General features: G+C 46.2%; 1 long non-coding RNA gene across 2 annotated transcripts in view; it reads left to right on the top strand.

The window, feature by feature from the left end:
* The window catches only part of LOC141981297 (uncharacterized), a 70,727-nt gene that overhangs the window by 39,838 nt on the left and 13,899 nt on the right, over positions 1-16,990 (top strand). Inside the window, exons 3-4 of one of the 2 annotated variants that reach the window (XR_012637723.1) lie at positions 11,102-11,303; positions 12,857-12,963. The exons of the other annotated variant lie outside the window; for it this stretch is intronic. This is a non-coding gene — a long non-coding RNA (uncharacterized LOC141981297). Of the gene's footprint in view, positions 1-11,101; positions 11,304-12,856; positions 12,964-16,990 lie in introns of those variants that run through there. 2 annotated transcript variants of the gene reach the window in all.

Here is a 16,990-nt window from a genome sequence, read left to right as displayed (position 1 = left end):
CAGCTGAGCGGACAATCTTAAATACTTAGAGAGCCTTATTCATGACTTAAAGGTATACCTTATATATATATCTGACAAAAGAATAATAGCCAAGCAATACTTCCCAGGTAGCACATGGACAATTGTCTCCAGCTTGCTTAGTATAATAACTGTATTTTCCTTAGCTGAAATAAGAGCATAAAATGTTTGTCAATTTAAATCACATATTCCTAGTCAAATTTTTGTAGCCTTGCATACCCAGCATTTTGAATACTTCTGTCTGGCATAGGTGCTGGAACTAGGAGTGTTGGGGGGTGCCGTAGCACCCCCTGGCTTGAAGTGATTTCCATCATAGATAGGGTTTACAGTTTGATTCAATGGCTGTCAGCACCCCCATTATACAAATTGTTCCAGCACCACTGCTGTCTGGTGTATTCGGTAAGGGCGGAAAGACAATAAAAAGTTTAAACCAAAAAAAGGTCTGTTATTAGACCTTCATTTAGGTGCTGGGGATCTCTGTAAAAGCTGTTGAGTGAAGGGATCTTTCCACCTAACTAGGCTACAGATCAGCGTTTGAAGCATTCCATAGACATTGTTGGAACCTCAGTATTCACTAGCATCAATAGCTAGTGTTCTTCCCATTCTGTGGTGATAAAGACTGGTGGATTCATGCAGTCACAAATCTACCACCTATCTGCTTCCTCTGTCCTCTAATCTTTTGTGCGATACATGAGGCCCCCAGTATATAGCTATGTAGTACACAGGGAGAATTTGTTTTGTATTGAATACATTTACCTCTACTAGAAGTATAGCTATGAAGAGACTCAGAAAGTCTGTCTATGGGCACTATCTCAGGTAACTCAAGCAGAAAATGAATTAAACTGAACAGGTGCACATTTGAGACAGGCTAACTTAACTGTATCCTGGGACCCTAACTGGGGACACACAGGCCACTAAAAGTTAAAAGATTAATAAATTTAATGTGTTCCAGTAATTGTTGGAAGTATATGCAGATTAACTTTATGACTTCAAGGAAGCAAATATCTCTTTACATTGAGTGTACTTTGTTAACTGTGTTGCTGGCAGGTAGAAGTAGTCAGGACATTGAAAAACCAAGTTGTTCAGACAGAAACTTGGGAGTCAGGGAACGCGACAATCTGCCCTCAAGATGGGCAGTCCAGAAATCCAGCCAACTAGGCAGCTCACTAGCACAGGGAGCTGGCCATCCTGGGAGCCAGGCAGTACATGCATCTGCCTGCCAGGTGGGCAGCCCAAGGAGCCAACTGCTCAAGAAGCCTGGAAGCCAGGAAGCCCAAGAAGCTGGCCAGGAGGCAGCTGGCCAGGTTGGGAGTCTGGAAGCCAGGAAAGAAACCCAATAGCTGTCCAGAAAGCAAGGAGACCCTGGATGCCATTCATTTTTACCGGCCTGGTGTACTCATGTGGGGCTGTTGTGACCCCTACCAGGCTGATTAGTCCACTTTGTTCCCTGGAATCCCCCAGATTACATTGCATGGGCTCCTCCCTGTTGGGGCACTGGGCTGCTATATGCCCCAACTCCCCACACTCATAACAGCGATATCTCATCCCAGAGGTTGCCCTCTGTCTTAGACCCTCTGACTCGCTCCCCCAACCCTCTCCCCCTGGACCCTAGGTCCTCTTGGGGCCTCAGGCCGCTCCTTGGGGCCTGTTCTTCTGACTATGGCTTTCCTGGTGTTCTCGATGATCTGGGTCCTTGGGGTCGGGAATGGTTTCCTGAAACACCGTGTTCCACCTCCTGGGGTTTTGAACAGTTCACGGGCTGCCAGTTTTCCCTCAACAAGGGTGACCAGCTCATCATAGGTGGAGAGGTCATTCTGGCCTACCCAGGCTCAGAGGCACGAGGGTAGTCCCCTCATACAGTGGTCCAGCACCAGGAGCGCCATCATTTTCTCTGAGCTGAGAGCCTCCGGGAGTAACCACTTCCGCGCTAGGTGTATTAGGTCAAATAGTTGTGATCGTGGTGTCTTGTCTTCGCAGTACTGCCATTCATGGAACCTCGGGGCTCGCAGGGCCATCGTTACCACTGCCCTGGCCAGGATCTCTGCCTTCAGTCGGGGGTAATCCGTTGCCTCCTCTGCGGTCATATCATAGTAGGCCTTCTGGGCCTCCCCGCACAAAAATGGGGTAAGGATGCCTGTCCACTGGCCTCAGGGCCAGGCCTCCTGCAGGGCTGTTCTCTCAAAGGCCAGGAGATACGCCTCCACATCATCCTCCAGGGTCATTTTCTGCAGACAGTAGCTGACCCGTATGGTCTGCATCTCATCATACCCACGGCTCCTCTCCATAAGGGCCTTCACCTGGTTCTCTAGTTCCTGCAGCATGGCCCGATCTTGGGTGGCCTGGGTCATCAGCAGGCGATTGGTCTCTTGCTGCAGCCTCATGGTCTCCTGCTGGGCAACTGCCTGGACCCAGGTAGCCTCCTGCTGGGCAGCAGTGCCTTGCACCAGTGCTTTGACCACACCCTCCATTTTGAGGCAGGGTGGTTGTGACCCCCATAGACTACGTTCACGGCACAGAAATCCCACTTCTCACACCACATGTGGCAAGATGGGTGATTTTAGTCTGGTGGGTCCTGCACTGTTCTTGGCAGGGAGCTAAGATGCCACCCTTTGCCCCTGCTTTTGGGTGCCAAGGGCCCCACTACTAGCCCAGGAAGGTAATAGAGGAGGGAAGCAGGGGAGGGGTCTGGGTTTGCTCCTCACTCTGAGTCCCAGCCCCTCTCAAACCCTGTGGGTTTCTTACCCTCATCCCCCTTAGGTTGGGTTACCCTCAGTCCTTAGATGATGGGGGGAAGGGAGTCTCCCTATCCTGCTGGGGCAGGGTCTCCCTTACTTCAGTACTCAGGTCTTCCAAATCTCTCAACACACCTCCAAGCTCCAGTCCTCTCTCCTTCCTCCTCCCCCTCTGTCTGCCTGACGCAGGGGGTTTTATTAGGTTCCTAACAGGGCCTTAATTGACTGCAGGTGCTCCAATTAACCTGCAGCCACCTTCCCTAGTCTACAGGGAACCATGGCTTAATTAGCCTTGAGCTTACATATTTCCCCTCTAGCACTCTCCCACTGCTCCCTGGCCCTCCTGTATCACAGTGACACATAGGTATTCTAACAAGTAGGGGCCTACCAAATTCACAGCCATGAAAAACATGTCATGGACCGTGAAATCTGGTCTCCCCCTGTGAAATCTGGTCTTTTGTATGCTTTTACTCTATACTATAGAGATTTCACGTGGGGAGATCAGATTTCATGTTTCTCAAATTGAGGGTCCTGACCCAAAAAGGAGTTGCGGGAGGGGGGTGGGTGTCACAAGGTTATTTTAGGGAGTCGTGGTATTGCCAACCTTACTTCTACGCTGCCTTCAGAGCTGGGTGGCTGGAGAGCGGCAGCTGTTGACTGGGCACCCAGCTCTGAAGGCAGCACCCCACCAGCAGCAGCACAGAAGCATGCCATGCCACCCTTACTTCTGCGCTGCTGCCTTCAGAGCTGGGCGGCCAGAGAATGGTGGCTGCTGACTGAGGGCCCAGCTCTGCAGGCAGCCAGTGCAGAAGTAAGGGTGGCAACACCATACCATGCCATCCTTACTTCTGCGCTGCTGCTGGCAGCGGCTCTGCCTTCAGAGCTGGGCTCCAGGCCAGCAGACAGCATCCTCCAGCTGTCCGGCTCTGAAGGCAGCGCCATCACCAGCAGCAGCACAGATGTACCGCAACCGCCACAACTCCTTTTTGGGTCAGGACTCCTATAATTGCAACACCACGAAATTTCAGATTTAAATAGCTGAAATCATGAAATTTATGGTTTTTAAAATACTATGATCATGAAACTGACCAAAATGGACCGTGAATTTGGTAGGGCTCTACTAATAAGAGACTCACTTTTATGTCTGGCCCCAGTCAAACGAGAGGGCTCAGGTTTAGTATATGTTATATGCCTGTCACATGGCACAGATCAGTATCCACTGATTCCAATGGCTACTATTACACATTCTGGGTTTTTTTTAAATAAAACCTAATATTATCCCAAATCAACCACTAATGACTGATCCCAACCAACTACTGAAACCAATAGAGCTAGCTGACTTTTTTTGTTCAACTATTCTTTTTTGTTTCTTCATGAAAAATAGCTTCCCCCACAACCTGCAAACTACTTAGCAAAAAGCTTCTATTTCTTTTAAATTGTCAAATTTTTTTGCATCAAAACTGGAAATTTTGCATTTTTACTTTCTTACCATTTCCCTCTTTTTGCTGCTGAATGCAACAGAATGAATCTATATATTTTTCTACCCTTTGATGTTTCCCCTTTTTATTTATTTTTCATTTTGCCACTCTGTAGCTTTTCAAAATGTCCTCTACTTTTGAATAGTTAAATGGCAAAAGAAAAAGATGGAAAAAAGGAAAGAAACATGGGGGGGGGGGGGGGATCAAAATGCAGACCTCATTCATTCGTTTCTGCAGAAGTAAAAAATGGGAGAAAAAAAAACTAAAAAGATTGTTCCATTTTGTAGTGGAAATTACTTTAAGGTTTTTTTTTATTAAACTTATTTCAATCAGCTCTATAAAACACTTAAATAGATAAGGCTGAAATGGAGGTCAGTATAAACATTCTGAACTCCCTTAAAATTAAATTATTCTGCCTCTTATTGAACATTTGTCAACAGCTTACTATCTCTGAACCTCAGTTGCTTTCTAGCCACATGACCATCCATTCAACAGCTGAGTTTTAAAAAGACTAGTAAATAGTTTATTAATGAGAGGTAATCTTTTCCATTTAATTTAAATATATCTGCACCAACATTGATCCAAGGGCAACAGGAAACCCAAACAGATTTAGATGTGGTTGTCTTTTGTTCATTTTGCTGTGTTTATTGCAAATTTCACATTTTGATATCTTATCTTTGATGGTTGCATTCATGTCTGGTCAAATTAGAATAACTCAGGCTCGTTTCTAACACTCCCCTGGATTCATACAGCTACTCAGGACTGGTGGAAGTTGAGGTCGCCATGTCCTCATCCCCATGTCTCATGCCTCTACTTAAGCAACAAGTGTTAGAGGTGGCTTTAGGGCCTCTACACCACAATAGGCTTCCTCGTTCACAGAAATGATTTGCTCAGGCCAAATATATTGGCTGTACCGCCGAATTATGTTGGGGGTGCAATGCAAACAGATTGCACCACACCAGAGTATCTGGCCAAATGCATTCCAATCACATATCCTAATTGACAGGTATTACATAATTCATTCTGCATTTGTCTCCATCCATCAGATTAATGTAATCATATAGATCAATAGGTAATTCTACTGCTCTGTGTGTGTATGTATATTAGACTTGGAGAGTCTTGAGCTAGTCTATTCAAAATCTTCTCACTGATCAGACAAGCAGCAAACATCATCTTCTGTAGTCAGTACATGACATCTTTGTTTTTCACATAGGCTATACAGCAATAGATTGTATCTCTAGCTTTGACATGTGGCACACTAGTAATACATTTCAAAGAATAACTTAATATCATCCTCATTCTTAGGCTATGTCTACACTATGAAATTAGGTCAAATTTATAGAAGTTGGTTTTGTAGACAGCATTTTTATACAGTCAATTGTGTGTGTCCCCACACAAATGCTCTAAGCACATTTAGTTGGCGGAGTACGTCCACAGTACCGAGGCAACCATCGACTTCTGGAGCGTTGCACTGTAGGTAGCTATCCCACAGTTCCCGCAGTCTCCGCCACCTATTTGAATTCTGAGTAGAAATCCCAATGCCTGATGGGGCAAAAACATTGTCACGGGTGGTTCTGGGTACATATCGTCAGGCACCTCCTTACCTCCCTCCCTCTCTCCCTCCGTGAAAGCAACGGCAAACAATCGTTTTGTGCCTTTTTTCCTGGGTTACCCGTGCAGACACCATACCATGGCAAGCATGGAGCCCGCTCAGCTCACCGTCACCGTATGTCTTCTGTGTGCTGGCAGATGCGGTACTGCATTGCTACACAGCAGCAGCTCATTGCCGTTTTGCAGCAGACAGTGCAGTATGACTGGTAACCATCATCGCCGTACTTCAAGGTGCTCTTTTAGCCGACCTCAGTGAGGTCGGTCAGGGGTGCCTGGGCAAACACAGGAGTGACTCAGCCAGGTCATTTCCCTTTTAAGTTTCGTCTCATGGCGATTCAGTCCTGCCGGCAATCCTACTGCACCGTCTTCTGCCGAGCACCCAGGAGATGACAATGGCCAGCAGTCATACTGCACCGTCTGATGCCAGCAAGATGTATAAAGATAGATGAAGTGGATCAAAACAAGAAACAGACCAAATTTGTTTTGTATTCATTTTCTCCTCCCTTCCTCTGTGAAATCAACGGCCTGTTAAACCCAGGGTTTTGAGTTCTATCCTTGAGGGGGCCATTCTGTTTCTCCTTGAAGCAAAGCTACCCCCTTTGTTGATTTTAATTCCCTGTAAGCCAACCCTGTAAGCTGTGTTGTCAGTCGCCCCTCCCTCCGTCAGAGCAATGGCAGACAATCGTTTCACACCTTTTGTCAGTGCAGACACCATAGCGTTGGGAACATGGAGCCCGCTCAGATCACCACAGCAATTATGAGCACTATAAACACCGCACGCATTATCCAGCAGGATATACAGAACCATAACCTGCAAGAAAAGCAAAACCAGGCGAGGAGGAGGCGACTGCAGCACGGTGATGAGAGTGATGAGGACATGGACTTAGACTTCTCACAAAGTACAGGCCCCTGCAATGTGCACGTCATGGTGTCAATTGGGTAGGTTCATGGCGTGGAATGCAAATTCTGGGCCCAGGAATCAAACACAGACTGGTGGGACCACATAGTGTTGCAGGTCTGGGATGATTCCCAGTGGCTGCAAAACTTTCACATGCATAAGGGCACTTTCATGGAACTTTGTGACTTGTTTTCCCCTGCCCTGAAGCGCAAGAATACCAAGATGAGAGCAGCCCTCAGAGTTGAGAAGCGAGTGGCGATAGCAACTCCAGACATCTACCGGTCAGTCGGGAATCAATTTGGAATGGGCAAATCTACTGTGGAGGCTGGTGTGATGCAAATAGCCAACGCTATCACTGAGCTGCTGATATCCAGGGTAGTGACTCTGGGAAATGTGTAGCTCATAGTGGATGGCTTTGCTGCAATGGGTTTCCCTAACTGTGGTGGGGTGATAGACGGAACCCATATCCCTATCTTGGCACCGGAGCACCAAGGCAGCGAGAACATAAACCGAAAGGGGTACTTTTCAATGGTGCTGCAAGCGCTGGTGGATCACAAGGGACGTTTCACCAACATCAATGTGCGATGGCTGGGAAAGGTACATGACGCTCGCATCTTCAGGAACTCTGGTCTGTTTCAACTGCTGCAGCAAGGGACTTACTTTCCCGACCAGAAAATAACCGTTGGGGATGTTGAAATGCCTATAGTTATCCTTGGGCACCCAACCTACCCCTTAATGCCATGGCTCATGAAGCTATACACAAGCACCCTGGACAGTAGTCAGGAGCTGTTAAACTATAGGCTGAGCAAGTGCAGAATGGTGGTAGAATGTGCATTTGGATGTTTAAAAGTGCACTGGCACAGTTTACTGACTCGGTTAGACCTCAGCGAAACCAATATTCCCATTATTATTACTTCTTGCTGTGCGCTCCACAATATCTGTGAGAGTAAGGGGGAGACGTTTATGGCGGGGTGGGAGGTTGAGGCAAATCGCCTGGCCACTGATTACACGCAGCCAGACACCAGGGTGGTTAGAAGCGTACAGGAGGGCGCGGTGCTCATCAGAGAAGCTTTGAAAACCAGTTTCATGACTAGCCAGGCTACGGTGTGAAAGTTCTGTTTGTTTCTCCTTGATGGAAACTGCCCCACCCCCATTTCACTCTACTTTCCTGTAAGCTAAGCACCCTCCCCTCCCCCCTTTGATCACTGCTTGCAGAGGCAATAAAGTCATTGTTGCTTCACATTCCTGCATTCTTTATTTATTCATCACAAAAATAGATAACTGCCAAGGTAGCCCGGGAGGGGTGGTGGAGGAGGGAAGCACCAGGTGGGGTGGTGGAGGAGGGAAAGACAAGGCCACACAGCACTTTAAAAATTACTTATTGAATGCCAGCCTTCTGTTGCTTGGGCAATCCTCTGGGGTGGAGTGGCTGGGTGGCCGGAGGCCCCACCACTGCGTTCTTGGGCGCCTGGGTGAGGAGGCTATGGAACTTGGGGAGGAGGGCAGTTGGTTAGACAGGGGCTGTAGCGGCAGTCTGTGCTCCTGCTGCCTTTCCTGCAGCTCAACCATACGCTGGAGCATATGAGTTTGCAGCCTGAGCATTGACTCCTACCTTCTTTCAGCAAGCTGACACCACCTACCATCTTGAGCCCGCCGTCTCCTCACGGTCATATTGTGTTTTCCTGCACTCTCAGATTGTCTACCTCCACGTATTTTGCTGTGCTCTGTCAGTGTGGGAGGACAGCATGAGGTCAGAGAACATTTCATCATGAGTGTGTTTTTTTCACCTTCTAATCTTTGCTAGTCTCTGGGAAAGAGAAACATATTCAGCTCATGGAGAAAAAAAAGGGAGAGTGGTAAGTTAAAAGACATATTTTATAGAACAATGGGTACACTCTTTCAACGTAAACCTTGCTGTTAACATTACATACATAGCACGTGTGCTTTCATTACAAGGTCGCATTTTGCCTCTTATTGAGGATATGCCAGTTTGGTGTGAGAGATCACTCATGCAGGGACGGGCAGCAGAATTCGGCTTGCAGGCAGCCATGGTAAGCCACAGTCTTTTGTCTTCTTTAACCTTCATAACATGTGGGAATGGTTTCAAACAGCAGCGCCCTCATTTCCCATACAAAGTAGCCGTTGGGTTGGCCATTAAAAATGGGTTGGCAGTTTAAAAGGAGGGGCTGCGGTTTCCGGGTTAATGTGCAGCAGAAACCCAGCTAACCCCCCTCCCCCCGCACAATTCTCTGGGATGATGGCTCCACCCCTCCCCCCATTGTGTGGCTAACAGCGGGGAAGATTTCTGTTCAGCCACAGAAAAACAGCTCAGCAGGAACGGGTACCCCTGAATGTCTGCTTACTAAAACCACCCTATTTCAGCCAGGTGACCATGAATGATATCACTCTCCTGAGGGTAACACAGAGAGATAAAGAACGGATGTTGTTTGAATGCCAGCAAACACCGGGACCATACGCTGCAATGCTTTTTCTGCAGTGACTCCTGACTATGTGCTACTGGCCTGGCATGGTAAAGTGTCCTACCATGGAGGACGGAATAAGGCTGCCCTCCCCAGAAACCTTTTGCAAAGGTTCTGGGAGTACATTCAGAAGAGCTTTATGGAGATGTCCCTGGAGGATTTTCGCTCCATCTCCAGACACGTTAACAGACTTTTCCAGTAGCTGTACTGGCCACGAATGCCAGGGCAAATTAATCATTAAACATGCTTGCTTTTAAACCATGTATAATATGTACAAAGGTACACTCACCAGAGGGAAACCGGTTTCTCTGCTTCCTTGCTGTGAGCTATCTACAACTTCCTCCTCATCATCATCTTCCTCGCCCCCAAAACCTACTTCCATGTTGCCTCCCACCCCTTGGATGGAGTCAAAGCACAGGGTAGGGGTAGTGGTGGCTGCACCCCCTAGAATGGCATGCAGCTCATCATAGAAGCAGCATGCCTGGGGCTCTGAACCGGAGCGGCCGTTTGCCTCTCTGTTTTTTTGGTAGGCTTGCCTGAGCTTCTTAATTTTCACACGGCACTGCTGCGGGTCCCTGTTATGGCTTCTGTCCTTCATGCCATTGGAGATTTTTTCAAATATTTTGGCATTTTGTCTTTTTGAACGGAGTTCCGCCAGCACAGATTCATCTCCCCATATAGCTGTCAGATCCTGTACCTCCCATTCGGTCCATGCTGGAGCTCTTCAGCAATTCTGGGACTGCATGGTCTCCTGTGATGATGAGCTCTGCATGATGACCTGTGCAGGTGAGCTCGCCACGCTGGCCAAACAGGAAATGAGATTTAAAAGTTTGCCAGTGCATCTGAGTTGAGAGCACTGTCCAGAGCGGTGTCACAACTGAGCACTCTGGGATAGCTCCCGGAGGACAATACCGTTGAATTGCATCCACAGTACCCCAAATTCGACCCGGCAAGGCCGATTTCAGTGCTAATCCCCTCATCAGGGGTGGAGTAAAGAAAGCGATTTTAAGAGCCCTTTAAGTCGGAAAAAAAAGGCTTCGTCGTGTGGATGGGTGCAGGATTAAATCGAGATAACGCTGCTAAATTTGACCTAAACTCCTAGTGTAGACCGGGCCATAGTTGCCTCAACCCAACATTCCAGATCTGCTTCTCTTGAATCTTATTCAACATTTATTTTGATAACCCTTATCACCTTCACTGTTCTTGATTGATCCAATAACTTTCCAAGCAATTTTATATAATCACTTTTTTCCATGAAATCCCACTTTTGTCTACATCAGAATTAGTTAGAAAGATCTTTCCTGCAACATACACAATCATTTCAAAAATTGTGCATTGATTCTTATATGTTCATTGTTATTTGAAATAGCTTACCTAACAGCATAGAGACTGACCTTTATTTTCCATGTTTCACCATTTAGATTTTACTTTAAAAATAAATAACATATGGAAATGTGCTGGATGTGCTGACTGGGGCTTTATAATGCTACCAAAAAGGCTGCTGAGTTGAAGAAATAGAGATTCATTGAAATGCTATGGCGCCTCTTAGGATCATTTACTTTTAAACCACCTACTTTTCCCCTGTTTGATTTTGTTTTTCTTTTAAATGATGTATTTTTCGTAGCATAGTTACGATGTACTATACTGTGAATTGAATGCTTATGAAAGTTGTTACAGCCCTGCAGACTGAAGTCCGCAGCACTGATAGCAGGGTGTGCAAGATTCACCACTACCACCAAAGGGGAAGTCCTTTGCCTCTCTGAGTCTGTCAACAAGAGTGCCAACTGTGTTGGTTTTAGTAACGTGGCTTCTTTTCTACTGGGAAATGCTGCGTGACCACTCATTACCCATAGCACACCACAGACATGAGCTGTATTTCAACAGATGAATGGCTACGCAGGTGGTGTCGGAGAGAAGGCTTTGGATTTTTTGACCATGGGATGGTGTTCCATGAAGGAGGAGTGCTGGGCAGAGACGGGCTCCACCTTACGAAGAGAGGGAAGAGCATCTTTGCGAGCAGGCTGGCTAACCTAGTGAGGAGGGCTTTAAACTAGGTTCACCAGGGGAAGGAGACCAAAGCCCTGAGGTAAGTGGGAAAGTGGGATACCGGGAGGAAACACAGGCAGGAACGTCTGTGAGGGGAGGGCTCCTGCCTCATACTGAGAAGGAGGGGCGATCAGCAGGTTATCTCAAGTGCTTATATACGAATGCACAAAGCCTTGGAAACAAGCAGGGAGAACTGGAGGTCCTGGTGATGTCAAGGAATTATGACGTGATTGGAATAACAGAGACTTGGTGGGATAACTCACATGACTGGAGTACTGTCATGGATGGTTATAAACTGTTCAGGAAGGACAGGCAGGGCAGAAAAGTTGGGGGAGTAGCACTGTATGTAAGGGAGCAGTATGAATGCTCAGAGCTCCGGTACGAAACTGCAGATAAACCTGAGTGTCTATGGATTAGGTTTAGAAGTGTGAGCAACAAGAGTGATGTAGTGGTGGGAGTCTGCTATAGACCACCGGACCAGGGGGATGAGGTGGATGAGGCTTTCTTCCAGCAACTAGATCGCATGCCCTGGTTCTCATGGGTGACTTTAATTTTCCTGATATCTGCTGGGAGAGCAATACAGCGGTGCATAGATAATCCAGGAAGTTTTTGGAAAGCGTAGGAGACAATTTCCTGGTGCAAGTGCTAGAAGAGCCAACTGGGGGGGGGGAGCTTTTCTTGACCTGCTGCTCACAAACCGGGAAGAATTAGTGGGGGAAGCAAAAGTGGATGGGAATCTGGGGGGCAGTGACCATGAGTTGGTCGAGTTCAGGATCCTGACGCAGGGAAGAAAGGTTCGCACCAGGATACGGACCCTGGACTTCAGGAAAGCAGACTTTGACTCCCTCAGGGAATGGATGGGTAGGATCCCCTGGGGGACTAACATGAAGGGGAAAGGAGTCCAGGAGAGCTGGCTGTATTTCAAGGAATCCCTATTGAGGTTACAGGGACAAACCATCCCGATGAGTCGAAAGAATAGTAAATATGGCAGGCGACCAGCTTGGCTTAACGGTGAAATCCTAGCGGATCTTAAACATAAAAAAGAAGCTTACAAGAAGTGGAAGGTTGGACATATGACCAGGGATGAGTATAAAAATATTGCTCGGGCATGTAGGAATGAAATCAGGAGGGCCAAATCGCACCTGGAGCTGCAGCTAGCAAGAGATGTCAAGAGTAACAAGAAGGGTTTCTTCAGGTATGTTGGCAACAAGAAGAAAGCCAAAGAAAGTGTGGGCCCCTTACTGAATGAGGGAGGCAACCTAGTGACAGAGGATGTGGAAAAAGCTAATGTACTCAATGCTTTTTTTGCCTCTGTCTTCACGAACAAGGTCAGCTCCCAGACTGCTGCGCTGGGCATCACAACATGGGGAGTAGATGGCCAGCCCTCAGTGGAGAAAGAGGTGGTTAGGGACTATTTAGAAAAGCTGGACGTGCACAAGTCCCTGGGGCCGGACGAGTTGCATCCGAGAGTGCTAAAGGAATTGGCGGATGTGATTGCAGAGCCATTGGCCATTATCTTTGAAAACTCGTGGCGAACGGGGGAAGTCCCGGATGACTGGAAAAAGGCTAATGTAGTGCCAATCTTTAAAAAAGGGAAGAAGGAGGATCCTGGGAACTACAGGCCAGTCAGCCTCACCTCAGTCCCCGGAAAAATCATGGAACAGGTCCTCAAGGAATCAATCCTGAAGCACTTACACGAGAGGAAAGTGATCAGGAACAGTCAGCATGGATTCACCAAGGGTAGGTCATGCCTGACTAATCTAATCACCTTCTATGATGAGATTACTGATTCTGTGGATGAAGGGAAAGCAGTGGATGTATTGTTTCTTGACTTTAGCAAAGCTTTTGACACGGTCTCCCACAGTATTCTTGTCAGCAAGTTAAAGAAGTATGGGCTGGATGAATGCACTATAAGGTGGGTAGAAAGTTGGCTAGATTGTCGGGCTCAACGGGTAGTGATCAATGGTTCCATGTCTAGTTGGCAGCCGGTGTCAAGTGGAGTGCCCCAGGGGTCGGTCCTGGGGCCGGTTTTGTTCAATATCTTCATAAATGATCTGGAGGATGGTGTGGATTGCACTCTCAGCAAATTTGCGGATGATACTAAACTGGAAGGAGTGGTAGATACGCTGGAGGGCAGGGATAGGACACAGAGGGACCTAGACAAATTGGAGGATTGGGCCAAAAGAAACCTGATGAGGTTCCTGCACTTAGGACGGAAGAACCCAATGCACCGCTACAGACTAGGGACCGAATGGCTAGGCAGCAGTTCTGCGGAAAAGGACCTAGGGGTTACAGTGGAGGAGAAGCTGGATATGAGTCAGCAGTGTGCCCTTGTTGCCAAGAAGGCCAATGGCATTTTGGGATGTATAAGTAGGGGCATAGTGAGCAGATCGAGGGACGTGATCGTTCCCCTCTATTCGACATTGGTGAGGCCTCATCTGGAGTACTGTGTCCAGTTTTGGGCCCCACACTACAAGAAGGATGTGGATAAATTGGAGAGAGTCCAGCGAAGGGCAACAAAAATGATTAGGGGTCTGGAACACATGACTTATGAGGAGAGGCTGAGGGAACTGGGAATGTTTAGTCTACGGAAGAGAAGAATGAGGGGGGATTTGATAGCTGCTTTCAACTACCTGAGAGGTGGTTCCAGAGAGGATGGTTCTAGACTATTCTCAGTGGTAGAAGAGGACAGGACAAGGAGTAATGGTCTCAAGTTGCAGTGGGGGAGGTTTAGGTTGGATATTAGGAAAAACTTTTTCACTAGGAGGGTGGTGAAACACTGGAATGCGTTACCTAGGGAGGTGGTAGAATCTCCTTCCTTGGAAGTTTTTAAGGTCAGGCTTGACAAAGCCCTGGCTGGGATGATTTGATTGGGGATTGGTCCTGCTTTGAGCAGGGGGTTGGACTAGATGACCTCCTGAGGTCCCTTCCAACCCTGATATTCTATGATTCTATGATTCTATGGCCATATCGGCTCCAAAACCCTGAGCCCATCCAGTTCTCCCTTATGTACTCTTCTGAATATGGGTTCAACTAATGAATATGAATCAATACAATGGAGTGAGGAAAACATTGCTGCATGTTCATTTAACCCCTTTAGTGTTCTGTTTCCATTACAATGCAAGTTGAACTTTATTAGCATGAATACTTGCATCAGTTAAATTTTAAGTATGAAGCTTCAGTTAAAGCATATTATTCTAAATTATTCTATATTCTATATTTATATTCTATATAAACCATATATTCTAAATTATATAGTCAACTGTGATATTTGAAATTCTTTCCAATAGTTGGCTTAGTTACATAATTCATCTAATCCAGTGGTTCTCAACCTATGGCCCATGGGCCACTTGTGACCCAATCAGCACACAGCTGCGGCCCATGTGACATCCTGAGAGCCATACAGGTAGTATATATATTGTGTGGATGCAGCCCACATAACACGTAGAGAGCTGCATCTGCACCCACAATGATAAATAGGTTGAGAACCACTGATCTAATCTACTTTCTTTGGCGGTTCCAGGGTTATGTTCGTGGTTCCCTTTTCTCCCGCTACACCTTATCTCTGAGTAATCTCATCCACAAACACAAATTCAGCTACCATCTTGCTCACTCTTAGATCTAGCTCTCTACTCCAGCCCTGTCTCCTTTGATCCTAATTAAAAACTCAACGTGTCTTCCTGACATGTCTTCATGGATATCTAGCCATCAGCTCAAGTGAAATAATGCTCCTAATTTTCTCACCCTCCCCAGCACCTCTTTTCTTAATCATTGTGGAATGCACCACCATCCTGCCTGTCACTCATGCCCATAATCTGGGTGTCATCTTTGACTCATTCCGCTGTTTAGGTCCTCACATCTAGACAGGTCATAGATATGCTGCATAGCCCATGATGGGATGGTGAGAGAGGGTAACAGCAAATCACCAGCATTATGAGATGGTTCTTTAAACATGGGCCCAACAACTGTTTCTTTGCAGCATATCTATGACCTGTATAGAGTGTTGGAGGAACTAATGATCTACAAACAGCTTCCCCAATAGATGTGAGCTAGATTTTACAAGTTTTTAGGAGAACAGGTTTAACTAACAGATAGTGATACCAGAGAAACTCTATTTTGAAGTCCCCAGACTCCCTTTTTTATCCTGGGCTTCCATTTTGAATACGCAAGAGTCACCCCACCATTAGATGGAAGCTGCAGGTCACATATTTCTAAATATAGGATTGGTGGGGAAAAGGTGCTCAACAATGATTTGGCAGATCATAAGACTATCAGGTAAATAACGGTTGCAAGCTGAAAATAGAACTGGTAGTTAGCAAAAGAAGGTAAACCAGCAGGATGATGTTGTGTCTAAAATAGGGTTGAAAAATGGTATAAAGGTCAGTGTGTCAGTTGACAGCAGACAGAGTTAGGCAGACAGATGACATCTAAGAAGACAGGTTAAGAAAACAGCTGAGAAGAGGGAGAGAAATTAAGATTCGGAGAGAGTGCATAGGAGAGACGGTGCAGCACAATCACCAGAGTAAGTCTGTCAGACAAAGTTATAGTTATAGTCACAGTTATAGTATAGTTTAGTGTTAGTGTGTATATGTGTGTTTGTGGGTTTATAAAGATCAATGTTTGTATTGTATTGATTGTAAGAGGAATTTATGTATGTAAGATCTAAAGACCATCTAAGAACTGCTGTCAGCAACCTGTGGAAGACTGGCCATCTGAAGCGGGGCACATCACTTAGAATCACTTCAAACTGTAAGGCAATATGGTTTGGAGTGCTCTTTAACTTGTTGTAAGGGATTTGAGTCAAGGGTGCGGGAACAATTTTTATAGTGGGGATACTGAGAGCCACTGAATCAAACTGTAAACCCCATATATAATGGAAATTACTTGAAGCCAAGGGGTGCAGCAGCACTCCCAGCTCCCCTAGTTCCAGCACCTATGATCTGTGTTTTTATTATTATTGTGTCAGGGATTGTTGTTCACACCATTAAAAGAGTGCCTTGTTTTGGAAAAGAACACTGCTTGTGTAAATCATTTATTGGAAGGCTGTGTTCGTGTCCTCTGGGTGTAACAGGTCTGAGATGTTCTGGGGAGTTATCTGGCAAGCCCAAGATATTCCTTGATCACCCTGCAGACCCATATCTGACGAGAACAGATATGTAAGATGGACTGTTTAAAAGAACCCTTGGTAACCTGAGAGGAGGCAATAAGTGGGTTATTCTGGGGGTACCCTAATTCTGTTTTTGGGGTAACTATAGAAGCTGAAAGCTCCACCAGCACCTCTAGAACAGTATTAAGAAAAATTGGTCAATACAGTTAATACTCAACCACAGTCAAAATGACATCCATCCTTTCCAGACATATGTCTGTACCTGCGAAAAAGATCAGCCCATCTGAATCAGAGGAATCCCTCAAATACTTGAATCATCAAGCAAGAGCTTACTTTGTTTCCAGGCAATGGAAAACAACACAACTATCTTTGTAATGAAGTTGATGTTCATATTAGTAACACATCAGTGGACATTAGCTCATGTGTGTGCATGCATGTGGTGGTGTTTTTGTTTTTGTTTTTTTTTCTAAATCTTCCTGCAAGCCAAACAGTTGCTCTGAGACACTGATACATTGAAAGTATGAGCTATTGGCAATTGGTAAAAACAACAAAGAAGACCAGAATTCTGAATGCAAATAAATAGCCATTTCTGAATCCTCCCCTTTCCAATTGTCCATCTT

This window comes from Natator depressus, chromosome 2, assembly GCF_965152275.1.
Source record: "Natator depressus isolate rNatDep1 chromosome 2, rNatDep2.hap1, whole genome shotgun sequence".
In the NCBI taxonomy this organism is placed as follows: domain Eukaryota; kingdom Metazoa; phylum Chordata; order Testudines; family Cheloniidae; genus Natator; species Natator depressus.
Note: the sequence above shows the minus strand (reverse complement) of the source record. Positions and strands in the feature narration are given on the sequence as shown.